Here is a 24,515-nt window from a genome sequence, read left to right on the forward strand (position 1 = left end):
TAAGTTAATTCATTCAAAGTAATTTGTTTGACTCAGACAGTAAAAATTACTTTTAAATGTTAAACATGTTTATTTTCCGGTCTTCAAAACTTTAAGAGATACAGAATGAATTTCTTCTACTTTCCCATTTTAAATACTAATAACAAAGAATGAAAATGTTGAGGAGTGCCTGGATGGCTCAGTCAGTTGAATGTCTGACTTTGGCTCAGGTCATGATCTCGCGGTTCGTGGGTTTGAGCCCTGCTTCAGGCTCTGTGCGGACAGCTCAGAGCCAGGAGCCTGTTTGGGATTCTGTGTCTCCCTCTCTCTCTGCCCTTCCCCCACTCACATTGCCTCTTTCTCTCTCTCTCTCTCTCTCAAAAATAATAAATAAATAAATAAATAAATAAATAAATAAATAAGGGGCACCTGGGTGGCTCAGTCAGTTAAGTGTCTGACTTCGGTTCAGGTCATGATCTCACGGTTCGTGGGTTCGAGCCCGGCATCGGACTCTGTGCTGACAGCTCAGAGTTTGGATCCTGCTTCGGATTGTGTCTCCCTTTCTCTCTGCCCCTCCCCTGCTTGCACTCTCTTTCCTCCTCTCTCTCAAAAATAAACAAACATTAAAAAATTTTTAAAAAGAATGAAAATGTTGCGTGAGACATTCTATATGAATATTATAACGTCAGTTTCATCCTTAGCCAGTACACTGCATAGTAACGTTTTATAGACAAATATGTGAAACTGATACACACAGATACACAGACACACACGAACCTCATGTTAGCCGGTCAGTTGGAACCAAGATAAAAAGGTCCCTCATGCTGTATTCCCTTGAACAAACCAAAATCCTTTTACAGCTCTTCAATATTAGCATCCTCCTCTTTCTTCTCTGAACAATTATTTTGAAAACCGATGTTTTGAAGTATTAAACTCTATTTTCAAAATCTCAACTATTAACCTCTATTCCAATCTCCATTTGCTTTTGTCGAATGTGAATCATCAAGAAACTTTCAAATAGCATCTTTGAAATCTGTCATTTTGTGATTAGTTCCAACATCACACCACTCCCGTTGACCATTATTTGTTCCATTTCTTCCTTCTCAGAGACACCAGTGCTCTATCTCCTGTAGTTGGCACAAAGCAAATGGTAGAGGAGCTCTTGGTATACACAGGCATAAAAGACAATCTGCTCTTTTGACCTGTTAAGAACTGGGCTCTCTCATGGTTCAACCTTTATATTGGTGAGTGTTCAACCCAGTCTTCCTATGATGCAATTCACATAACTGCCAATGTCTGAGTCTGTGGTCTTTCTTCTACAACAGTATTATATTTTGGGAAGGGGGGGCAGAGGGACAAGAGGAGAAGGAGAGAGAGAATCTTAAGCAGGCTCCACACACAGCGTACAGCCTGACACAGACCTCAGTCTCAAAACTGTGAGATCATGACCTGAGCCAAAATCAAGTCAGCTGCTTAACTGAGCCCCCCAGGCCCCTCAACAGTATTAGAGTAAATAGTAATGACGAGGTATTCGCTATAGTGTGGCATTCTAACAATGAAATTATGCAACAGAAAAAAACTAGCTTATTTATATTCTTACCTTAAAAACTATTGGAAATGATCAAGGTAAACATGTCTGCTACAATTTTAAAATATCAATGATCAAAAATATGTGCTTCAATTAAATGTCTACATTATGAACTTTCCAATAATACACTTAGAATTTGTTTCTATCATTCAACACATACTAACACATATTTCTCACAATAAATATTTCTAGAAATAGGAAAAAATATTGACCATAAATATACTATAGAATCACAAATACTCAGTTGATGACCTTTCTTAAAATAATAGTTAGAATTGTTCGTACACATTAAATGTATTACTGAAGTCACTTAGATATTACTCAGCCATTGCTAATCAGCCTGAACTACTAATTAAACTTAATGGGATATATTTTCCTGTCATCCACAACATGTGGTTTATAATTCCTAAAGAAATTAAATTAGATATCAGAATTGAAATTGGAAGAACAGAAGGCGAAAACGAGCACTCTTAATTCAGACAACAATTAAATAATATATTTTGTAAGATGGAATCATTAAATAAGGACTAGAGGAAAAAAGCAACCTTTGGCTCCATCTGTATTCATGCCAGGAGACCTGCATCCCCACATCTGCCAGTCACTCCCACTAGGACTTCCGTTGAATTATGCAGTTGCTTACTAAAGCATTCAGTGTGTCACAGCATAAGGGGGCCACCAGTCCATAAATTTCAAATTAATTAGTTTTTAATTTATCTGTATTCACCAATATACTCCTAGCCTCACTATGCAGGAGTCATTCTTTCCCATATTAATTATATCATTCCTACAGTGTAAAGTAACAAACGTGCTCTTGAGAGAGCTAAAGCATTTGGGGAAAGAATCAGTTCTAAACTCATAGGAATCACCTAAACAGGAGCAACACACAGCAATATGACTCTGCCATTCGTGTTCAGTACTAATTACTTAGTACTCTTTCATCCTCTGGATTTATTATATGTAGTAGTGACAGTGTTATATTGACTTTTTTTAAATGTCCTTCATTTGACTGTACACGCTAATATATTGGTGTGTAACATTCAAGCTTTTTTTTTTCTCCTCCCTGTTAAACAATATGCTTCCCTTGCCTTTGAAGAACTTAGACGCTAAAGAAAGTAGGGAACATTCATTAAGATGAAACCCAGCAAAGGACCCGTCCTGTTTTCCCTCTTACTGGAAAAGGCTACAGCACATGACAGTTAGCAACACTTTGTTACAGAAACTGCATGGATGGACTGGACAAAACAACCATCCCAACAGAAAGGAGCCATCCTAAGGTGGCCTCGGTTCTGCATTTTTACTTCCAATTAACACTGAAAATTGTGGCTATACTGTAATAATTGCAGTTTTTTGTTAATTTGTAAAGTTTATTGTAAACTATTCCTATGGTTTAGTGAAACCTAGAAAGGAATTAAACTGCAAAGTAATAGGGGGTGCCTGGGTGGCTCAGTCGGTTAAGCATCCGACTTCGGCTCAGGTCATGATCTCACGGTTTGTGAGTTCAAGCCCCGCGTCGGGCTCTGTGCTGACAGCTCAGAGCCTGGAGCATGTTTCAGATTCTGGGTCTCCCTTTCTCCCTGCCCCTCCCCCGTTCATTCTCTGTCTCAAAAATAAATAAACATTAAAAAAAAGTTTTAAATAAAAAAATAAACTGCAAAGTAATATAATTACCTACTATTATATAAATAGCATATAAATATAAATAATGTGTTTATTATTACTGTTTCTCCTATTAATATTGTTTATTTTACTTTACTGGATTTTATATGAGGCCCAGTTTACTCCCAACAACTCTCTGAAAAACACTACTATTTGAACCTACACATTATACACTGGATCTCAAATTGCTTTTCTTCTTTTTTCCTTTTCTTTTTTCTCTTTCTGTTCTTCTTTTTTTTTTTTTTTTGCAACAACTTAACACAACAGAGTTGTGTCTAATTTCAAGACATTTTCATCACTCCCAAACAAAACCCCATTTCCATTAGCTCTTGGTTTCCATTCCTCTTCACCCCCAGCCCCCTGGTAGCCCCTTATATAATCTTTCTCTATGGATTTGCATGTTCTGGATCTTCATATAAGAAGAATCAGGCAATATGAAGTTTTGTGACTGGCTTTTCAACTCAGTATGATGTTTTCAAGGTTCATCAGTGGTGAAGCATGTATCGGTACTTCATTCCTTTTTTATTTTATATAATATTCCATTGCATAGATGCGTCACATTTTATTTATCCATGCATCAGTTGATACACATTTGAGTCGTTACATCTTTACCTGTTATGAATAATGCTGCTATGAATATTCATGTACAAGCTTTTGGGTGAACATATGCTTTCATTTTTCATGAGTATACACCTAGGAGTGGGCATGCAGAGCCATATGGTAAATCACATATTTTTAACATTTTGAGGAACTGCCAAGCTGTTTTCCAAGATGGCTGCCTCATTTCACATTCCCACCCACAACATATGAAGGTTCTAATTTCTCCACATCTTCGTCAACACTTCTTGTTATCAGTCTTTTCAATTATAACCATCCTAATGGGTATTAAATGGTGTTTCATCATGATGTTAGTCTGAATTCCTCTAGTGGCTATAGTTTACATTTCTCTCATTGCTAATGACATTGAACATCTTTCCCTATATGTATTGTCCATTTGTTTATCTTCTTGGAAGAAATATTTATTCTTATCCTTTATTCATTTTTAAATTGGGTTCTTTGTCTTTTTATTTTAGAGTTGTAAGAAATTCTTTCTGGGTTCAGTTTCACTTGTATTGAAGTAGTCTTTGGTGGCTTCTTCAGTGAAAGTCTCTTTGATGTTAGACTCCCTTTTTTGAAAATGTCTTTTTTTTTCCATCATTATCTTTGCTCTATCTTCTGGTGATAGTCTGTTACCCCTGGGTTGTGGAAACATTCCTGCAGGAATGTTTGCTTGTTTCTGCTGGCCCCAGGAGGTCTCAGGGTTTCACTTTGAGATCTCCATGATGTTAAATCAGACTCCATATTCATGCATGGCCTACTTGAGGGGGGGGGGTGCTGTGGACTGAAATCACCAACAGAATCACTTTTCTTTTTCTTTTCTACTCAGAGCCTGAATAGATGACCAGCTTTCTTGGACAGAAGGCAGAATTTTTCCAAACCTCCTCTCACGAGGGGGTCCCAGATTTATGAAGGAGTCTCAGTTTTAGGTCCTTATCTCATGTGAACCCAGGCCATGTCTTTTCCCCTCTTCCTGCGAAAGTGATACTCTCAGGGACATCATATCACCGGTGCCTACTGCTCTGCCTGTGAGTTTCCACATCACTTCTTGAATCTTGGACTTTCCTATTATTGCTCTGGAGCTTACTTTTGTATTATGCATTTCTGTGTGTTGCAACCTGAGAGAGTCATACACTACACACAGTATACATTGGATTACAGATCACTTTTAAGAGTGATGCCTCCCATGGAGGTGGTGACTGTGATTTATAAGTATATGGGTATGGCTGAAAAAAGCAGAATACCAAAGGCCTTCTAAATAGCCACAATAAATAAATGAAATGTTGTCATCAGTTTACAATTGCCACTATTTGAAGAACCTCTCAGTCTATCTGTCTCTTAATCCCAATCTCCTGAAGTATGTGCTAAAACAGAGGTATCCTAGTCCTGATGGTTTCATCTCATATATACGATTAGCCCTTCAGATCAGAGCTGCCAGAAATTATTTAAGTTGTTCTCAGGGATCCATGTAGAAGTTTCCCCTCAAATCCTCACTAGAAATCATTCTACTGCTTATACATTTTTTTAAATGACCTGCCGAAGTGGAGCACGTCTGACACTGGTAAGTATTGAGAGTCATGGTAACAAGTCTTCAGTAAAATAAGATCAGCAACAGAGTAGACTATCACCTGACACTAAATCTGGTCTAGTCAAAGTTCTTGGAATTATCTCTACTCTGATTTCAACTGCAGTGACGGAGTTTACGTAAACCTTGGTGAAAAATAGATCTCAATTGTTCCACCTAAACTCTGAACCCTTTTGCTCCAGATAGGCGTGTAATAAGATATCCTGTACCCAGTGCATAGATGTCAGTGAACATCCAGGGAACAAGCAAGTAATTTTTTTGGCTGCAGTTTTCTGGGTTTGCCGTTTTGGAGACAAAGAGAGAAAGAAAGAGAGAGAGCAGAAAAGGGCCAGAAAGAAAGGGAGACACAGAATTCAAAGCAGGCTCAAGGCTTTGACCTGTCACCACAGAGTCCGAAGCAGAGCTTGAACTCATGAACCGCGAGATCCTGACCTGAGCAGAATCCAGACGCTTAACTGACTGAGCCGCCCAGGCACCCCATATATTTTCAAATGGCACTCCAGAAATGAGAAAAAGAACCTAGCATAGCCAAGATGCGGGTGTCCAAAGCAGCGTCTGATTCACAGTAAATGCTCAGTAAATGTTATGTGAAAGACAGCTTTGGGTGAGCACCCCTGGAAATACAACGCAAAATAAGGAGTGGTGGCTACTTTCAAGGATCTTACAATTTTGTTAAGAAAGTGTAACAAAAATAGCTAATAATTAAAACATATCATACAATTTAAATAAGAGTGAAAGCCTAAAGATAAGCGACATTAGCCACTCTGTAATTAATTATTAATGTATGTTTTAAGTACTTCCTACAGTTTTCTGGAGTTCAGAATTTAGGAAATTTTAGACAACACAGCTTAAAGGATTTAGAATTAGAGCTGGATATTTTGAGGGAGTCCCAGGACTCCCAGGAAAATACTCAAGGTGGTCCTAAAACCCATAGATTACCATGAAACCATTTTTCTTTTTTATGTGAAAGATGAAAAGAAGGGATTATGATCCTCTTCCTTTATCAAGATTGCCAAGCAAGATCACTCTGCCCTTTCCTGTAAGATTCCTGCAGATCTGCTCCAGGAGTGAGTAATGAGCACATCTGCCCCTTAAGGCCAGGCGTTCATCCTCCTTCCCAGTAGAAGTCCCTGCATACTGATTAAGGAGGCAGGGAGGTATCCCTTTGTTTCCACACCAACTCAGAGGATTGGCATTTACCTACTGAGGTCGTAATTTAATTTCACCAGGAGCTCTCAATCTCTCTCCCAGGTAAAGTACCGAGGGCAAAAAAAAAAAGTCAAAACACACCCCTTGCAGAGGGCTAGCCTCATCTATCTGACCCAGCTTTGAAGTCTAGGATCATTTGATATTTGCAGAGTCCCACCTTTAGGACTAAAGATGAAAAAGATAAGGGAAAAATCCTAGGATTATTTGACACTGCATTTGCTAGGGAAGAAAAGAAATAGAGTATCATTGGTCTTGTTCTCTTGGAGCTCTGAAGTTTCCTTTTCATTGTTTATCAAAAGAAGAGGTGCACAATCTATTCCCAGAGACATTTGAGAGACACTGAACAAAAGAGGACTAGGGTCTGAATGGGCACAGTGTGCTAGGGAGCACCCTGAAGGTGAGAGGAATGAAGCAAGCAAAATTCACACTGGCAAGAAACCAACAGGCATATTTAGGGGATTGTGAATGAGCCAAGTTGGCTGGTAAAGATGATTTCTGTAACAATATAATGGGATATGAGGCATGATAAATGGAAGTTGAAACTAGGCTGCAGAGTACCTTGAAAGCTATACTACAGAGGATCCTGCAAATGTCAAGGAACCATTTAAAGTTTCTGACTCAGGAAGCAACAAGATCAAAAGGAGTTTTAAAAGATAATTTTCTGGCTCTATCTAGGTGAGACTAGATGGGAAAGTTGAGAAAAAGGAGACTCATGGTGTTCGCAAATGAAGACACCATCATCACATCAGGGTGAGGATTGTGGGGAAAAAGAAAGGGAAGAAAGGAATGAATAGGTAGAAGTCTCTGAGTGGTACATTCCAAGGCTGGTTAACTACCTGGACAAGGGTGGTATCCATTAAAACCAAGGACAGTTATTGTCAGCTGCCTGAACCCTGAACTGACTGACAAAGCCACCAAGGCCCTCATACCTAAGACACCATGGATCAGAAAGAATAGAGAACTACCCGTCGCCATTCATTCCTTCTCTTGATTTTATTATTCCTATGAGATGATGCTGGCCTGGGATAAGTTAACTGTCACAAGTGTAATTTCTCACACGTGCTCTCACAGATGACGTTTGAGCCTTTGTTGGTTATTCTTCCATCTTCTATGTCTTTTCTTCTTGGCCCAGTTTCCTCTCTGCGAATTCTCAACATTAAACTATTTACAGTGGCTTTGTCAAAGACTACTCCCAGATAACATTCATGTTTTCTTTAGGCTTGTTGGGTTTTACATAAAGACTCCCCTAAATTACCCAAAGGAGAAAGAGGTGTGTTGGAAGAATATGTGTGAATGGCAATGGGAACCGGAATTTGCAAGGGGGACTCTCCCTCCATCTCTATATCAAGGACTGTGAGTTCTCTGCTCTTCTCTGTACACCTGCTTGAATCGTACTCCTGACAACCTTCCTTGGGTAAATCCTGATTCCTTATTCTCCATTACTTTGATTTGTACTGAACCATCATGGACATTCAGCCCTGACTTACCTCATGATCTTTCAGCTACAGCTTTTGTCTATGTTATTTTACTAGTACACAGTACAGAGAAAGAAACGGAGAAAATCTAATTGGCCACATCTATTTCTGGGCTAGGACAGAGTTTATATGTCATTATCTGACCTTGAGTTTGTATACCATAGGCTAACCTATGGGTTGGACACAGTTAGGCCCAGGACTCACTTCTGCTATGAAGAGATGCAAAGAGAGATGAAGAGTGTTGCAAAACATACCATCATTTTGTTGGAGTGTATGCTGCTGTAGCAAATTACCACAAACCACACAAAATATCTTCTAGTTCTGTATTTTCGAAGTCTTACTGACACAGGTGTCATCGGGCGAAGATCAAGTTGCCATACGGCCCACATTCCTTTTTGGTGGCTCTAGGGGATCCAATTCTGTGCTTATTCAGGCTATCGAGAGAATTTACTTCCATGTGACAGCAGAACCGAGGTACCTGCTCCCTCTTCGACTGTTAGGTGAGGACTCATCCTTCTTTTAGGAGAACCCACTTTCAAGGTCCCTCCCCCCATCTTCAAAGCCAGTAATGGTGAGGTAAGTCTCTCTCACAGTTTGAACCTTTCCTCTTCTTGACAAACTTCTGACCACAGCCAGAAAAGTTATATGCTTTTAAGGACTCGCGTCATTAATTTGGAGCCACTCAGATAGTCCAGGGTTATTTCCCCATCTCAAAGTCCAAACACTTAATCATAATTGCAAAGTCCCTTTTGTGCATCAGGTAAGATTCACAGGTTCTGAGGATTAGTGTAAGACAACTTTAAGGTGCCAATATTTAGTTCCATGTATTAGTATTCTGCTGACCACAACCCCCAAATATCAAAGTGTACAAAGGGAGTTGTTCTCCCTTGGAAAGAGAAAAAAGATAGGGACAGGCAGGCTTTACAAATACATCTAGTTCACGACAGCAGTTTTGCTCTCCCCAGTCTGGATCCATCCATTTCTATCCTTTAAAATTCAGCTGCAGTCCAATCTCCTCCAAAACTTTTTTTAAACAACTTGAGCTCATATTATTGCATCCTTTCTCAGACTACATGTTAAATTCATGAGCAATGTCAGTTTTCCCCCATTATTTAAATTTATTAATTCAATCATCCATTCATTCAATAACACTTACAGAGATTTTGTTAAAGGAACTCCTAAAGGTATAACAGTTATAAATATGAATATATATCATTATTGACTTCAAGGAGCACATGTATTTTATGATCATTTATTTTGTTTCCTCAACAAAAATGCTAGCTTCATGAAGGAAGAATCACACCTTTGGGTCTTTCACAGAATGCTAAGCCAAGGCACAATCAGTAAATACATGAATGACCAATTGCTAAAAGTAAAAAAAAAAAAAAAAATCACTTCAATACTACAGACATTTAAGCACAAACTAGTAATTTAAATTGCATTCAGAATGGGAATTTACCACACATCATCTCATTTTTAAAGTACCTTGTCAGGTCATGATTACATAAAATTAATAGAACTTTACTATTTCTTAAAACAATTTTTCTGTCCTGTAAATCAATATATTTACTCCTATCAAAGGGAAGTTTCCTGTCAAAATATGTCAAGCGTGACTGACGACTGTCCTATGGTTATGAAGAATACACTGAAAACTTAGAGATAAAGCAATAGGGAGTCACACACTATAATTTTAAAGAAAAAGCATTTAACACACAAGGCCAGTATTTAATGAAAACTTGTAAAACCCAAAGTCCACCCTTTTTCTGTCTAACAATACTTATATTTAAAGTAATCTGTGGTTCATCAAAATACAGCTGGAGACATTAAACTTAGTTCAATCATGAGGCTTCCATTTGTTATTGAAGAACTAAGTAATAGTTGCTTCTAGACAGGTAGGTTTCAAACGAATTTGACCAGAACCCTCAGCTTGAGGCATATTTTACCCTGTGACCAACTACACATAAATGCATAATACTGAAACAAAGCTTTCATAAAATGTCTTCTCTTTATTACATGCCTATGTACTCTGCCATTTTCTATTCTAATGTATTTTACTCAATTCTATTCTAGTCTTTTAAAACTGCAGCATGTAACCTAAAAAACTGATTTCATAACCGATTAATAGATCACCGATAGGATGGAAAACTACTGTTTCAAGCTGTTCTACACAATCCATCTAAGAACTTAGAAACATTTTTTCCCATTATTAATTAAAACAATCTATGAAAAATAACTCACAGTTTTTACTTTTACAAAACAGAATAGGATAATTTGCTAAATTATACTTAAATGTATTATCCATCATTATAAAAATAGTTATAAAAGCCAATAAATTACAGTTTTATTTACTTTTATTTATAGAAATGCTCAAGAAACAGATTTGAACTTTGTTTAATATTTATTATTTGGTGTCAGCAGAGAAAGAAACTATAAATATTTGCTAAACACACTGACTGTTTTCAGTTTAGATTTGTAAATACTCTTAGCTCACAGGTAAACTGAAAATGTTATTTTGAGTCACCAGTGTGGATCAGAACAAACATTCTTATGCATACAAAAGCCACAACAAAAAAAAATGCAGTATATTTTTCCACTAATAAAAGAATACAATTGACAGAATGAAATGTTAAATCAAAAAACCAGGCTTGAAACACTGAAATTAATAACATCTACAAATAGAACCTTATCAAAAACTTCTGATCTGGAACCATAACTCTCACAGTCACTGTTATCATGCAAATTTCTATCAACAGAAAAGAGGTGACTTGATTGCCATGAAAATATCCCAAGTGTGTTAGTGACGAAGTAGAAGATATTTTTTAAATATAGCTTTGAGTTCAACAAGTAATGAGACAGAATTTTCTGCTGAGTGTTTTATTACATAAAGTCTATTTAGCCAGGAAATCAATTTATAAACATATATGGATTTTATTTTTTAAACTTACAAAAACTTGCATTGATACAATGAACTTCAAAAAGTAATCTATACATCTTGAAATCACTAAGATGGCTATTTTAATGCCATGTCTTAACTAAAGCAATACAACACGTTAAAAACATGAAATTTTCAAGTATCAAATGCTTAGAAAACTAATAAATCCAGGTAGAATTAATGAAAACAAGCCCAGACATTTTGAACTTATATTATAGAACCCTATTTTAAGATTCCAATAATAGTATATAGAGAAAATTGAACTTCTGTGATATATTGATCAATAAGTAATACACGAAAGCTAATGCAACTCAGGACTTTTCTGAGATGACTTATAAACCAAATTCACTTATTAAAGAGTTTTACTTCAAAACCAATTTAAAATTTAATTTAATTCTATCTAAAAAATTCATTAATCAATCCAAAACTAAGTAATATATTGTAATTATAATAATAACAAATGAATCTTTAGAAACGATTTCCTGTAGTTACACAAAAATTGGTGGGACTAGTCATATTTAAACAAAACTGGAGTGTCTTAAGGCAACACAAACAGTTAAATAATATATGGATGACAGAAATTTTCAATCCCAAAATTTTCATCTACTGTATGTTAAAATGTTTATCACACCACAAAATTACAAAAGTAACCAAATAGATAGGAAAAAATAATCATAAAATAGAATTATTGACAATTTGGTTTACTCTAAGAAAATCAGAATTATTAGGGTTTTTAATCATTACAAAGAGAAGAATTATTTCATATATATTTAAGTTTATGATTTATTTTGAGAGAGAGAGAGAGAGGGAGAACATGAGCACGAGCAGGGGAGAGGCAAAAAGAGGGAGAGAAAGAATCCCAAGCAGACTCTGCTCAGCATGGAGCCTGACGCAGGGCTCAATCATAAGCCCTGTGACAAGATCACAACCTAAGCCATAATCAAGAGTCCACCACTGAACTGACTGAGCCACCCAAGAGCCCCAATTCACATAATTTTTAGGTGATTGTTCTGTGATCTTAACAAATATACAGTGTAATTCCAGAGCTTACTCGTTTCTCTGCATGTTACTATTTACCTGGTTGGTCACTGTAATGGGCTGCATACAACTATGGCCACCAACAGTCTTTCCCATTTTACACATACCATTCCTACAATTGAGATGTGCAATTTCTCCACCCCTTTAATCTGAGCTGACCTTGTGAATTGCTCTAATCAACACCATGAGGCTGATTATTATATATGAAACGACATTCCTGAACTTCAGATTCAAGCAAGTCCTTAACAGGACTGGCAGCCTTCACTTCTCTCTCCGAACCCTCAGACCACCATGCTGTGAGATACCAATCTAGCCATCTGGACATGTCACATGGAGAATGAAGGGTCTCTGGCTGAAACCTCAACCCAACCACCAGCTGAATGTAGCTTCACAAATGATCACTTCTGAGATAGCAGAATCATGAGAAAAAAGAATTGCTATTGTGTCAAGCCACTAAGTTTCAGGATGATTTGTTACAAAGGAATGGGAAAGTGAAATGATCAGTTTACTTTCCTCATATGGTCTTAACCCTTACTTCAGGAAATATCTAACTTCAAGCACAATCCTTCTTGTATAGCCGCCAGAACCCAGATAGAACATATTAAAATAAAATGAGTTAACAGGTATGTGATATAATCCAAAACAACTCCTCTCCATCTCTTGCCTTTTCAGGGAATGCACTTAAGCTAGATATTTCTGCCAAATCTGATCATGGACCTGAAACATCAAGGGCTTTGTCTTTGGGGTCCTAACATGGAAGGCAGTGTGTGTGCTCACATATCACACATCCAGACTTATATGAGACATGTTATCAATGTTTCCTCACAGGCACTGTTGTATATTACATGCTTTTCTGTTTTTGTCCTGGTTGTTCAGAACCATCTATAAATATGACAATTAAAAGTAGCATGAAAAGGATTAACAGTGGTTTGATCATTTTTTTAAAAAATAAGCATATATAAAGGCATAAGCAGGAAAAACATATTTTTAATGAATATCTGAATGACTAGGTGGAAGACAATATTCTAGTCTCAAATTTAATGCTGACAGAGTATCCCTATTCAAGTCACTTAACTTCTTTATGCCTTATTTTACTGAACAATTAGAATGATAATACCTGTCCTGACATACATCACAGGAAATTTGTTCAAATAAATGAGATAATATATAAGAAGGCACTTTTGAAGACTACCCGAGAGAGTAGTTAATGACACATGAGAAAAATGTAAGGCATAGAATACAGGAGTTGGAGAAGAATTTAGAGGTCAGGCTATGCAACATCGCTTCTGCATTATCATTCACCTTGTGCTTGACCTACATTGTAAAGGCAGGTCATTTCATTTCCAGACAGCTCTAATTGTTAGTAATGAGTTTAAATAATCTGTGTCCTTGTCACTTCTGCTCTTTGGCCTTATTTCTTTCCTCCAGAGCACCACAGAACATTTCTATTCAACCCCCGATTCAATTCACTACAAAAGCATTTTGTCAGGAATTGAACTAAGACGTGGGCTACAGATATGAACAACACATTAGTAAGACAAGGTTGTGCTCTGATATCTCTCACAGGCTAGCAGAGACATATAGATGACAATAAATTAATGTCCTTCAGTGTGGTAAGAGCTGTCTGAAACTATAAGGATGAGGCAGAGACACAAAAAGAACACAAAAGAGGCAGTGGTCCACTCACCTAGGAACATCAGGCAAGCTTGCACAGAGATGGCATCTCTACAACTGAGTCTTGAAAGACAATTATGGGAATAAGTTTGAGGAAATATTAACAAAGTGAATTTGTGAGGAAAGTAAACATTAACAACTCAAGCATTTGCTAAAATGCTCCCATTATTTTCTTTTTAATTTTTTAAATTTATTCACTTATTTTGAGAGTGAGAGTAAGCGGGATAGGGGCAGAGTCCAGTGTGGGGCTCAAACTCACAAACTGTGAGATCATGACCTGAGCCAAATCGAGAGTTGGATGCTTAACTGAGTGAGCCACCCAAGTGCTCCACCTCAGTAAAAATTCTTTTTTTTTTTAATTTTTTTTAACGTTTTATTTATTTTTGAGACAGGGAGAGACAGAGCATGAACGGGGGAGGGTCAGAGAGAGAGGGAGACATAGAATCTGAAACAGGCTCCAGGTTCTGAGCAGTAAGCACAGAGCCCGACGCGGGGCTCGAACTCACAGGCCGTGAGATCATGACCTGAGCCGAAGTCGGACGCTTAACCGACTGAGCCACCCAGGCGCCCCCCTCAGTAAAAATTCTTAAACAGTCTTTGTATGAACTTCATGGTATATAATTTATAAATCCACTCATCCCTCAGTCAAACTGGTATCATTTTTCTAAATGTTACAAATCTGAAGAAGAATAAAGAAGAGGAAGAGAATTAACAAACCAAGACCTGGACACAAATTTATCCTTTGTTGAGACAACCCAATACTGCACATTGTTCATTGGGTGGAAAGCAGGGTAGAGGAAAGCAACAGAAAAAAAACAGCACTTGTATATAAAAAATACCTAGTCTATCTTCCAACTAAGCCTTTTATAGGCTGACTTTACTGTCCTTTCTGTAGGGCTCCATTTATTTCAACCTAATTGTAGAATGTAGTATTTATTCCTCTAAATTGTCATTTTGTTTTGAGACACTGGTTCCACTCAAATGAGAATAACTGAATCCTGGGTTTTTCTTCATTATGGAAATTACTTACACCACTAATTTGTATGATATCTTAAATCCTGAAAAAACAATCCACTGTCTTTGTGCTCATCTGAATCATCGATTAAAAAAAATAGACAGAAGAGGGCCCTAAGCAAATCTCACCATTTCGATCCTCTGCCATCTTGAAAATCTGGTAAACAACCTTGTGTGCATGTGGTTACCTCAGTGCCCATACTGCAGGGACCAAATAAGCTGGTGATTCTCAAATCAATGTCAATAGTCTCTAGCTGTGCTCTAAGTTCCAGAACTGTGTGTCTAGTTATCTTCCAAGATTTTCACATAAATATGCAACAAGGACTCTCAATGTTTCAAAACACCTCGTTGTTTCCATTTATCCTTTAACCTGCCTTTCCCTTGGGGTGCCTGGGTGGCTCAGTCGGTTAAGCATCTGACTTCGGCTCAGGTCATGATCTCACGGCCTGTGAGTTCGAACCCCTCATTGGCCTCTGTACTGGCAGCTGAGAGCCTGGAGCCTGCTTCAGATTCTGTGTCTCCCTCTCTCTCTGCCCCTCCCTGGCTTGTGCTCTGTCTCTCTCTCTCAAAAATAAATAAACACTAAAACAAAACAAAACAAAACAACCTGCCTTTCCCCTGTAATTATTTTACTTGCTTAAAAGCAGCCTCATCCTAATAGTATCATCCAGAGATGATGATTCATTAACTTTTGTCACAAAATAATGTGGTCCACAAATAATAATAAATTATAAAATATCCACGGTCCCATATCCTCAACAAACATTTCTTCCTATTGTACTGGGAAAATCAAACCTGTGCAAATTCAGGAAATGTACCTATCCAATCAGGAGAGCTTATAGAATCAGACAGAGGAAACATGCTTTGGGTACGAGGTGAGCCTACTGCTTACTTGTCTGGAGTCACTATTAGCCAGCCAACAAGTGACCACAAACCAGGCATGATGTTATTTCTGACCTCATATAAGAAGACGTATGTTAGTATCATGATGATGATGATGTTGATGAAAATTTATAATACCAAAAGATTTGCCTGCTGTGAACTCTTAGGATTTTATGGCTGTACTTGGCATTTTGCAGTCCCATTAAATACTTAAGTGGGTCTTCATTTCTTCCAAGTGTCACTGCTCTAAGTATGACCCTTCAACTCCAGGTATAGCCTTTGGTAATTGGAATTTAAGTAGGCAAAAACAATGAAATCCTGCATAAATTTTCCTCTGTAATTCTAAGATTCAATAATCTGTGACCTAATGTTCCATAAAGTAATTCAGGCTGAAAGCTGGGCTCCACCAACCACCTGAATGTTTTCCAATTACCTTTCCTGGCCAGGTTGTTCATACCATCTTTTTCTCAGCAAGTTTTCTTTATTTTATCAAGAATAATTTTTTGTTGTTGCTAAAAACAAAACTTTTTAGTGGTACCTGGGTGGCTCAGTAGGTTAAGTGTCCAACTCCTGATTTCGGGTCATGGTGTCACAGTCCTGAGATCGAGCCCTGCATCAAGCTCTGCACTGGGCCTGGAGCCTTCTTAAGATTCTCTCTCCCTCTCCCTCTGTCCTCCTCCCCTGCTTGTGTGCTCTCTCTCTCAAAAACAAAAACAAAACACACTTTTTAAAAAAGATCTATACTTTCCAAAAGTTTGTATTCAGTCAAAAACCATTTAATAAACACCTACTGTGTTCTGATATTATCTCATTAAACCTGAAAAGAATCCCATAAACTAGATAATGTTAGATAGGTACAGAAGAAAGTGGGTAAGGTTATGGCTCAAGAAACAAGCCTGGTTCAACTCCTAGGCATGCATGCTATTCATTGGGTAAATTACTTAACCTCTTTGTACTTCAGTTTCTTAATTTACAGAGTGGGGATGACTGCACTGGTACCTACTCCCTAGAGTTTTTTGAGAATAAAATAAGTAATTCATTTAAGGCCTCTAGAATAAGAAAAGTGAATTGAGACACACAGAGGTTAAGTCACTTGTTGAAAGCTATACAGTCAATTTGCAGCATATCCTGTTTCAGATAACTTTCTCTTACTCAACTCAGTGCATTTTCTCTACCACGGCTGCATGAAGAACCTATATTTTAACAGATGTAGACAAGATGGGACATCAAGTAGACCCAAGATTACTCTAAAGATCCTCAGGACAGCTAGCATGACCTTCAGAAATGGTTTTCTGTCAGAGAATGTCTCTTAATATGAGTCACTCCCACTTTACTCTACAGGAGGCACTTTACCTGTTGTTAGAGTTAAGAACACACTTGACTTAATGAAAACTGTTACATGTCAAAACAAAGGCTTTTGCTGGTAAATAAAAGGTCTTTTTCAGAGCGCCTGGTTAAGCGGCCGACTTCGGCTCAGGTCATGCTCTCACAGTTCGTGGGTTCCAGCCCCATGTTGGGCTCTGTGCTGACAGCTCAGAGCCTGGAGCCTACTTCAGATTCTGTCTCTCCCTCTCTCTCTGCCCCTCCCCCGCTCCTGCTCTGTCTCTCTCTCTCTCTCTCTCTCTCTCTCAAAATTAAATGAACATTAAAAATTTTTTTAAAAAGTCTTTTTCAAAAATCAGAAATGTTCTTCTCTATGGAACATATGCTTAGAGAAAAAAAAAACTGCAGATACTTTTGCATGTAACTCCACTCTCGCCTAGAACCTTTGATGATATTGTATTAATGCTAAGAACTACAACAGAAAATGTGGCACCCTGAAACAGCTGACAGATGTTGGCAAACAAGCCAACGCATATTACCCTTCTCAACCTCAGAGATAATTATACCCTTCCCCAGTAAGTAATTAGACATACCCTTTGCAGTTCTGGCCTTTGGTGGACCTGTATAATTGTGGCAAATTGCTTCTTTTGCCATGACACTAGGTATTTCGTGATATTTAATGTGTGTCTTTCAAAATATTTTTAAATGAAAACTTACTCATGATGATAATAATTTTGCTAAGTGGTATCCTTATTTACGCTCCTAGTTATAAAAGGGGGAAAACCTTCTCATTTAGTCTACAGTGAAATTATGTGCAATACAGAGGTCCCCCTCTTAAGGCAGGAGATATATGTTCCAAGACCCTCAGTGGATACCTAAAACCACAAACAGTACCACCAAATCCTATATATACTATGTTTGTTCTATACATGCATACCTATGATAAAGTTTAACTTATAAAGTAGGTACAGCAGGAGATTAACAATGATAATTAGAAAATAAAACAATTATAATAATATACTATAATAAAAGTTATATGAATGTGGTCTCTCCTTCTCAAAATATATTATTATACTGCATTTTTCTTGTATTATACTGCATTTTCTTTTTCTTGTGATGATGTGAGATGATAAAATGCCTATGTGTGAGACGAAGTGAGGTGAATGACGTAGGCATCGTGACATAGCAATAGGCTGCTGGATCATCTGATTCCAGACTGCTGTTGACTGAGGATAACTGAGACAACAGAAAGCGAAACCAGAGACACGAGGGAACTACTACTGTATTTCACTCATTCATCCATTTCCACAAAACTGGTTTTGGAAAAGCTCAGCGGAATCTCTGGAAAACAACTCTACATATGTGCATTAAGCACATGCAAAGCCATTTCAGATGTGAGGTTACAATTATATTATTATTTCACTTTCCACATTTTCTTGAGTGTCTATGATTAGGCAATATTCCATAGATAGAAATATAAATAAGGCAACATTCCTCTATTAAGAAAGTTCCGGTAATTAAAAAAATAAGTCAACCCCCTAAGTCAGATTTCAAAGATCTCTACCCACCAGTCCTAACAGAACTTTCCAGAATAACTTGCACTAACCTCCATCAATGACCTGAAGCATTAGTTAAACCTAGCTTCTTCTGAATTTTCAAATATATCCTGAACTTACACATTCCCATATATTTTCTCTAAAAGTTTTTCATATGCTTTTCCCAGTACTATCAACCTAAATTCAACATATCTTTTAGCCTTATCTCAAATTATTCTCTATCATTACCACCAATCAGAAATAATCTCTGTTTCCAGCATTTTCAAATCACTTTTATATGACATGCCAACCTCTGCAGCCTAGTAATCCGGGTTTGGCAATTCTTACATAATATAAGGGAAAATGTGTGAAGGCAGACTCTATATATAAATTTTTTGTCCTATACACAGTACCTTCCACATAGAAGGTATTCATTAAGTATATTTTAAATAAATTAAAAAAATAATAAAGACTTTCAGCTTTAAGCATGTATGATATGGGGCGACTGGGTGGCTCAGTCGGTTGAGTGTCCAACTTCGGCTGGGGTCATGATCTCATGGTTCGTGACTTTGAGCCCCATATCAGGCTCTCTGCTGTGACTATGGAGCCTGTCTCAAATCCTCTGTCCCACTCTCTCTCTGCAGCTCCCCTGTTCGCAAGCTCTTTCTCTCAAAAATAAACGTTAAAAAATTTTTTTAAAGGATGCATCATTTTGTGATACAAAATTGACGTACTAAGCCTTTTTAATTTCATTTAGTACATACAAATACGCACACATACACACAAACACACACCTCAGAATTCCCATAGTATTGATATTCTAAAATTCAGGATACATTTTCAAAAGCCGAAGGCAGTTGGAGCTCCCAGGATGCATACTCAACCTAGGATAAAGGAGAATTAACCCATCTCCTCCCCATAGCATGTGGTACAAAGACTTCATTGATCACAGGGCCTGCAGACCACATGAACTCTTCTATAAGAGCTAGTTGAGACATTACATTAGTCAGGGTTCTCTAAAGCAACACAGTCTACACACACACACACATACACACACACGCGCGCGCACTCACACACACACACGTGTGTGTGTGTGTGTGCGCGTGTGTGTGTATTCTGCCTTTTTGTTCTGTTGGGGCCCTCAACAGATTGGATGATGCTCATCCACACTGGGGAGGACCCTCTGCTTTACTGGGTTCACCAATTCAAATGCTAATCTTTTCCAGGAACATTTTCACAGATACACCCAGAAATAATGTTTTACCAAGTATCTGGGCATCCCTTAGTCCAGTCAAGGAAACATATAAAATTAAATCTGATCCCATGATGGGAACCAAATTTCAGCTTTATTTACACTCCCCCACCTGTACTTTTCTGTCTACATCATTTGAGGGCAGGCTAGGCAAGCATTAGAGTTGACTGAGTTGGAAAGGTACTCATGATTTGAACAAGTATATTCAATACTATGAATTAATCTTACATAATTAAAATATAAAAATAGCTCATTGCTTTCAAAATAGAAACAACAGAAGATGAAATCAATTTAGCTTATGTTGATACTAAAAAGATAAATAATTTTCAACAAAGGGAAAAGAAACCTGGTCCACTGGAAATAGCAGAATCTCTGAAAACTTTGGAATTCTATGTTTATTAGAAGGTAGCATAGGTTGCAAATAAAATAACCAAACATTCCAGTTTCTGTGGATGTCCCCAGGATGTTCATGATCTCACTGCTTATGGGTTTAAGCCCTGCATCGGGCTCTGTGCTGATAGCTCAGAGCCTAGATCCTGCTTCAGATTCTGTGTCTCCCTCTCTCTCTGCCCCTCCCCCATTCAAGCACACACACTCTCTCTCTCTCTCTCTCTCTCATTCTTTCTCTCTCTCAAAAATAAATAAACATTAAAAAAAGAATCAGCAACAATATTTTCATACATTCACGGATATTTATTCTCCAAAAGATGATATGGATTGGACTCAAGGGAACCTGCAATGGCGTGCTGTACCTTGGACTGGAGAGTTGCACGAGTAAGAAATGGAACCTTAAAAGTTAGGAATACTTTCTGTATAAATGATGTCAGAGGAAGAAATATTCCTTTCAATTATCTGGGTATAAATTCTACTTTATTCAGATAGTGGGTGAAAAATTTCTTAATTCGAGAGACCTTGCAAATACAAGATCCAAAGAGTATGGCTAAAACTTACTCATAAACGACTTTTATAATTTAAGATCTAAGACAAGTACTGTAACAGCACTCAACAGGGCTCGATCACAGAACAATCAGAATCTATCTTTCCCAAAGAATTACTTTTCAAATACCAGGCATAAAAACGCCTCTTTTCATTAAACAGTAAATAAAGTAATATGAGGCAACACATACACACACACACACACACACACACACACACTTTTAAGGGCTGTGATACTGGTTGAGAGGTAAGTACATGTCAAATAAAATGCAGAGGAGATTAGGAGGGAAGTTTTATCAAATGTAAATAAAATGGAAAATTGAAATCAGAATTTGAAGCAAAAGCAACAGGGTACTTATTCAGGAAACTAAATCCATAATGTAAATGACAAACTTCAGAGGATCCTCCAATAATGCAAGGGAAATAAAGATGTATAGAAGAAAATAAAAAATGGGGAGACTGATATTCTTAAAGAAAGGACATAACATGGGAATAACATCCAAAAACAAAATAACTCAATTCAAAACTTGAGTTTGAAAACCGAAAGGATTATTTATTTCAACATAACTAAAGAAATCAACACAGCATATTCTTTTCTGTAAGGGATAGGGGTGGAAAATCCAGATAGAAAAAAGCAGGTCATGTACAACAGAAATGGTATTTGCCCAGACTTCCCCTCTTTACCACGAATCCATAAAAACTATTCAAGCAATGTCTATAGAGACACTATCCATATGTCAAATATGGCCTATAGTCATTTCTTTCACCGGCTCTGCATAAAAAAACAAAACAAGAGACTGAATATTAATTCAATGAACCTCTTCATTTTGCCACAGACCTTATCTATTATCTTACATTTTGCACCTTTATGATTTACTTTTTTTTTGTTTATTTCGATTTTTTATTTAAATTCTAGTTAGTTAATATCTAGTGTAATATTGGTTTCAGGAGTAGAATTTAGTGATTCATCACTTACACATAAAACCCAGTGCTCATCCCAACAAGTGCCCTCCTTAATACATATCATTCATTTAACCCATCCCCCCACCCACCTCCCCTCTAGCAACCCTCTTTTTGTCCTCTATAGTTAAGTCTCTCAGGTTTGACTGCACTTCTAGGTACTTACCCAAAAGATACAAAAATACTGATTCAAAGGGACACACACACTGCAATGTTTACAGCAGCATTATCGACAACAGTCAACTTATGTAAAGAGTCCAAGTGTCCAAACTGATGAATGGATAAAGAAGAAGTGGTATATACATATGTGTATATATACGTATATATATATATATATATATATATATACGTATATATACACACACACACATATACACACACATATGTATATGTATACATATATATATACGTATATAGATATATACTTACATAATGAAATATTCTTTCCTGTGACTGAATAATATTCGTGTGTGTGAGTGTGTGTGTGTGTGTGTGTGTGTGTGATCACATTTTGTTTATCCATTCATCTGTAGATGGACACTCTGGTAATTTCCGTATCTTGGTTACTGTGAACAATGCTGCAGTGAACGTGGAGGTACACATATCTCTTCAAGATCATGATTACATTTCTTTGGATATGTACCAGAAGTGGGATTGCTGGATCATATGGTAGTTCTATTTTTAATTTTTTGAAGAAATTTTGATATTATTTACCATAGTGGCCACACCAGTTTATATTCCCACCAACAGTGCACAAGGGCAAAGTAATGATTTAAATGTTGCCTGCTTCAGTTTTCACAATTCTGTAAACAGAATATCTTCCCCATCTACATTTACAAGAGTATGGTGAAAGAAAAAAAAGGCACACTAGGTAAAAATGACTTGTAAACACTACCTAGAGCTTTCTTACCTGTCATGTTGCATACAGGAAATACTCTTTACACATTATTCCTTTTAGAAATTTTTAAAAAGTATTTAATAATGGAGAATTAGGAGCAAACAGCTTTGCACAGAAAGTATAAAAAACATCTGGCATGCTAAAAGCAGAGTAGAAGTTGAAGAGGGAGATACTGCTCCATAGTATGACTTTAAAGTAGTTACCTCCTAATGTACCAAGGTTGGGAGTGAAAATAGGGCTGCATGGCACTGTAGTTTTCTCTTCATTTCACCATATTTTGCCTTTAACTTGCTGATAAATCTGTAGTAAAAGGCTCTAAGAAAGTATATGGCAGACTGTTTGAAAAGTCACCTTTTACAGTCACTAAGGAAAATCAGCCTGGACTAGAGTATTAAATTTTGCACATGGTTTTTAAAAGCAATTCAGCAGTGGGGCGCCTGGATGGCGCAGTCGGTTAAGCGTCCGACTTCAACCAGGTCACGATCTCGCGGTCTGTGAGTTCGAGCCCCGCATCAGGCTCTGGGCTGATGGCTCGGAGCCTGGAGCCTGTTTCCGATTCTGTGTCTCCCTCTCTCTCTGCCCCTCCCCCGTTCATGCTCTGTCTCTCTCTGTCCCAAAAATAAATAAAAAACGATGAAAAAAAAAATTAAAAAAAAAAAAAAAAAGCAATTCAGCAGTATGTGCATACTATGCGTTTCCACTTTTTCTAGACAAAATCCATACAATTCTATATTTCTATCTTGAAATTTCCTATAATTAATAAACTAAGTTTTGTCTGTAACAATAACAAATGGCCATTATTTCTCTGGGCTAATAGAAAAGGTCATTTCAAATTGGCACATGACATTATCACACTAAACCTGACTGTAGATTAAACAGAATATGTATGAAACATAAAGATAGGACACACCTGAAGTTCTGCTTTACACTAACTGCTCACTCAGCTCATCTGGATTTGGAGTTTAGCAAAATTTTTTAAAATTCTGTACCAAGATATTAGCTGCCATTTGACCATCATTAAAACTTTTGAAAGCTAATGAGTCTGTTTCTCTAAAATTAAAGAGTGTGTACATATATATATTATACATATATAAATATATATATGTATATATATATACATATATAAATATATATGTATAATATATATACATATATATAAATATATATGTATATATATTATACATATATATAAATATATACATGTACGTATATGTAGATATATATGTATATACATGTCTATATATATACGTATATATAAGTATATACGTATATACTTATAAGTATATACATGTATACGTATACATGTATACGTATACATGTATATACGTATATACGTATGTATATACGTATATACATGTATACGTATATACATATGTATGTATATATATACAGCAGCTAATATAGATACATATCTATATATGTATATATATACATACATACATATACTTATATATATAAGTATGTATATATATACATATATATTATACATATGTAAATTGATTTTCAGTTTCCTTTCTATATAATCTTGACTGTTTAATGAAGTAAGATGTTGGACTTTATAAATAAACTAATCTAAAATAGGAATAAAATAAAAAATTCTATACTAATATTATGTAAATTTTTGGACTAATTTCAACATATTTTCTCTACTATAAACAGTTTAGCTTTTTACATTTTCCTGTTACTTTGTTATTGATAGCTCAATTACGTATGTATAAAGAAAATAAACTGAACTGAAATATAATAATTAATACAGGTATTATTACTTTTTAAAAGTTTCTGGGAAGTTTTTTCAAGATTTATTAGGACCTTCTAAATGCGGTATAGTACAGTGGAAAAGGCATACTCAAAGATATCAAGGATTTGGTCCTTTGAAACGATCTAATCGTATCCGTTGATTTCTAAAATTCAGGTTCTTTTACTATAAAATGCAGAGAAAATACTCAACTCCTTATCAATTGCAAGACTACAGGATTCCACAT

Source organism: Panthera uncia, chromosome F2 (assembly GCF_023721935.1).
Source record: "Panthera uncia isolate 11264 chromosome F2, Puncia_PCG_1.0, whole genome shotgun sequence".
NCBI lineage: Eukaryota > Metazoa > Chordata > Mammalia > Carnivora > Felidae > Panthera > Panthera uncia.